General features: G+C 45.7%; 1 pseudogene; it reads left to right on the forward strand.

Annotated features, from left to right (window-relative positions):
* The first annotated feature begins 1,422 nt into the window (after positions 1–1,422).
* Positions 1,423–2,062, forward strand: LOC115331552 (annotated as a pseudogene).
* Positions 2,063–4,525: the final 2,463 nt, after the last annotated feature.

A 4,525-nucleotide genomic window follows, 5' to 3' on the forward strand; every position in this document is an offset into this window, starting at 1 on the left:
AACAAAATGCGTGTAAGGCTCCAGACGAACAAATTTCAGTTGTAGTTCACTGGTACTAGACGAGATTACTGACATTGAGCTCAAAGATGCACTCGTCAAATGAGGTGGCTAAGCCACGACTTACTACGTTCGCATATGCACGCACAATATCCGGCGTATCGGGAACCAAAGAAAGTGCCCCGGTCTTCGTTTTGTATCGCTCGAGAATGAGTGTATTGTACGTTCGTGAAAAGTCAGTTAATTGAAAACGCAAACAGCGCGTTCGGTCGCGGCGTGATAGCATGAGATGAAGCTGCTGAGTCGAAACCGAAACTGAGTGGCCAACTAGTTCCTAGAGTGGACTGCGTGGTATTTTGCCGCGATGGGGCGCGTCGGTTTTGGAAGAAGTCTATTGATGCAAATAAATATTTTTTTAAGACTTTCTGGGTAGTATTTTACGTGGAAAATTTTCGCGGTCCTTAAACTGTTTCGTATTATACGCAGGTAAAACTTTTTTTTTTCCTTCGCTGTCCTCAAATCATGCTTCGTATTATATGCGGGTTTTTACGGTAACTTCACTTAGTTACAAGTTACTGGAAAAAGTACCACTGAGAAATGAAAGTACCTAGTAAAACTTTGGTTGGGGCTAGTTGGTTCATATCGATTAAAAGGTTAAAGGCGCGAACAAACATGACAAAAAAAGAGACACGTACGACACGCGCCTGTCCGTGTCGTACGTGTCTCTTTTTTCGTCCTGTTTGTTCGCGCCTTTTAACCTTTTAATAGAAAGTACCTAGGTTTGTACCTCAGGTACAACAAAATTACCTAGGTACCGATTGCCAGGTATGTGTACCTACCGCAGAATATCGTACATCCGCCCGTTCGGAACTAAGCGCCCACCCCCATAATTTGAAACATCTGAAAAAATATGCACAGAACATGTAAGATCAAATTGATGACTTCACATGCACCCATCCTCTATTTTTCGCAATTATCTTCAAATTTTTAGTGGGTGCTTGCTCGGTATTTTACGGTAGGCACTTTACAACCCTGATTATCACATACTGCTTTGCTTTTTATCTGCCTTCTAAAATTGCAAAATAGTCAACCAACATGAACTTTGCCTTCAGTTCCTGGATAACCTCACGTGCTACACATAGAAACGTCACAATGCGTCAAGCAGATGGTAGGGCACCACACATTTCCGGAAAGTTCTACAGCAGGGCGGGCGGAATTCTCTGGCACAATATAAAGAACAGGTCCACAAAAGAGCAATCGAGTGAAAATTGATCCTTGGAAGGAAATCTATACGGTTTTGAAGTGTTAAGAAGTCTGTGGAAGGTGGCAGTTATTCCAGGCATCACGTACGGGAACGGGGCAATTGGCCTCGAATCAAACAAGCATAATTTTCTAAAGACAAGGCAGCAAGAGGCAAAAGGAATGACCCCTGGAGCTTCCTCCAACGGCTCCAACAGAGCAGTCCAATGACACCTCGGCTGGTTGAGCATAGAGGACAAGGAGACAGTGGTGAAGCCCAGCTAAGAGAAACACCCGAGACAGATGGATCGGAAAAGGTGGACAAGATCTGCACCTACATGGTCTCCAGGAACCAGAACACCAAGTGGTGGGAAAGAAAAAGGACGCTCTCACATAACTGTCACATCCCAACACGACCTTTGATGGATAGCAAAGACCGGAGCACCACGCTGCAGCCGAAGCCAAGGTGGCGAGGACGCTCGTGCAAGAGGAAGAGACACGACACTGCCAAAATAGCATGGCCTAAAAATCATCATCATGGATGCACGGGGTAGAGAAGGACACAATTTAGAGAGTTTTTACGAAAACACTGGGGGAAGCAGTTTCTTATTCAATGCAAGAGCGAGGACTCTCCGAATGGAGGGCCCATTTCACCGAAGACGTAGAGACTGCTTGCGCCAGCTGAGGGAAGGAGGCATATAGTGATGGACTGCCAAGGTATAAGGCCACAGCCAGGAACGGACTTGTTCCTGGAGGCTCTTGCCATTGGGACAGGGGTAGAAGCCAACATAGACTCGGCAGAAGCAAGACAAGAACAGAGTATTAGAGAAAGAAGTATACACTCCGTGCGGGAACTATAGGGGGCGCTTTGAAAAACGCGCGTAGCGCCGCTAGCGGAGGAGCTGGCGTTCGACAGTGAGGCGCGTTCAGCAGCCTGCGACGCCTTTTCGCATGCGAAGCTGTGGCAGCGGAAGCGCGCACGGACGAAACTTTTGCTTTTAAGCCGATACGTTGAGGGTGACGTTGCATGAGTGCTGGGGCAGACCTAAAATGGCATCTAGCTGTTCTCCACTTCTTATATATGGAGTTTGAGTCGTTATTAGGTGTGATTTCTCTAGTTGCGGCCGAAAAAGGGGTTAGAGCAATTTTACGAAAAGCAAGACGGCCGTCACCATAATTGCTCTGAGTGGGAAATTTGTTTGGCTCGTCGCTGTAAACGGAACTGCTGAAACGATGATATTTGGAGGCGAGTGAGATGTTCACTAAACGAAGTGTGCCAAGTTTCATTAAGACAGCACGCGTGGAAGTTATGTTTCTAACGAATAAAGAAATAAAGCTGTACGGGATATCCAATATTGGACCCAAAATGTTGTGTTATAACTGGGCTGTGCGAAGTTCAGATTTGGGCACACAGGTGCTTGGACTTGACAGTAACATGATACGGCACTTATTATACCAAAAATAGGTGGCATAGGGAAACCAGGTGGAAATTTGGTTTGGGTGGTGTAACCCAATGGCAACCGGTTTTGACCATGAAAGGGCTGTCAAGACCATACCACTCGTCGTGTGAGGCGGAGACTTTACAGGTAGGAAGGGACTAGTGGACTGCACTTCCGATTGAAACAACTTTACGAAAGGTGGTTCTAAAGCCGAGAAAACAAAGTTGTTGGCCAACACAAGGTTTAGCCGCCAAAGGCTTTTGCGGTCAGCTGTTGTGTAATAACCTGTTGCGCGAGGTGCTGACTTTGAGCACACAGGTACTTTGACGTGACCGTAACTTGACACAACACTTATTATACCAAAAAGAGGTGGGATAGTGAAACCAAGTGGAAATTTAGTTTGGGCGGCGTAACTAAATGGGAACCAGTTTCGACCGTCAAAGGCTGTCAAGATAATACCACTCATCGTGGGAGGTGCACACTTTACAGGTATAGAAAGGGACAAGTGGGGCGGTACTTCCAGTTCGAACAACTTTGTGATAGGTGGCTCTAAAGCCGAGAAAAAAATTGTTGTCTACAGAACTCGGGGTGTCAGTGTTTCCACATTCAAAAGGAGGCTGATCAAAAAAGAAAGCACACCACATAAACTTCCATACTCAATCGTCGATTCTCCAGTGATTCCGAGTTTCATTGTAGTTTCCCTTAAATTCATATTTGTCACTTTTCTTTTTTACCGTTCGAATCTTTCTACATGAAGTACAGATTGCGTGCCATACTTGTCCGGAAATATCATCGACACGTACTATGGACACGAAACTCCTTTGGAGGGCATTCCTCCAACGAAATACGAAATTGGCACTGTATACCCGCGAGTGTGGGATGGCATTTCAGTTCGTCCCATCGGCGCTAACACATATAGACGTCACTGGTACGAAAACAAACGCAGAGCGTAAAGCAGCAGTGTAGAATATGTCAGCCGTGCCGACACAGTGGCAGATACGATCGGAAGACTGAATTTCTCGCGTAGTACGGCACGGGTCCATCGTTGTCGCTGTCCCACAAAATATCAGCGAGGTGAAAAACTGTGAAACGTCCCCACGAGATACGACGCATAACTATTGAAGTACTTAACGACGCAACACCGGCAGCACTTCATGCTGTGAACCCAGCGCAACAGCACCGCTCCGACTTCAATGCGTACCAACGTACGTGGCGTGGTTTCGGTTTCGTTTTCTCTGGGGTTCTCAATGCCTACCTTCGGTAATGGCCGCGCGGCGGCGCACCACTCGCGTCGCACGGAGTGTATATGATGTACAACGGGTCCTCCCCCCCAAAAATGTAGTGTTTTTTCACCGCCGCAATAAACTATGGATTGCTGAACACTCATTCAACGCTAAAGTGCAGTGCTAGCAGTTTGAACCAGATGCCAGTTTTGAGAACAAACGATTGTCTCATTTAAAAGTTAGGTGATTTTCTAAAAAAATTAATGGAAAAAATGGGGGCCCATTTTAGCTCGTTTTTAGGTGACTGGTGCCATTCAGCTTCGTGAATTCGAGTACTTTATAGACTGCCATTTTCTGATAAAAACTTCAGAAATTTGCTTATAACTTTTCATTAAGATATCGGTTAGGTCTGAAACTTTCGCATCTGGTTCGAACCACTAGGATATCATTTGGGTGGAGAATGAGCGTTCACCTAGGCATAGCTTACTTTCGTGGTAAAAAAATGCTGTAATTTTTTTTTCTTTTGATGGGGGGCGGGGATGCCAAAATAAAACTTTCCAGAGAGCTTTTCTGCCATCAGCATTCCTTCAGCTAAGATATGCAATGGCTGGAAAAGAACACTAACAC

This window comes from Ixodes scapularis, unplaced genomic scaffold, assembly GCF_016920785.2.
Source record: "Ixodes scapularis isolate PalLabHiFi unplaced genomic scaffold, ASM1692078v2 PGA_scaffold6__148_contigs__length_123643588, whole genome shotgun sequence".
NCBI classification, from domain to species: Eukaryota; Metazoa; Arthropoda; class Arachnida; order Ixodida; family Ixodidae; genus Ixodes; species Ixodes scapularis.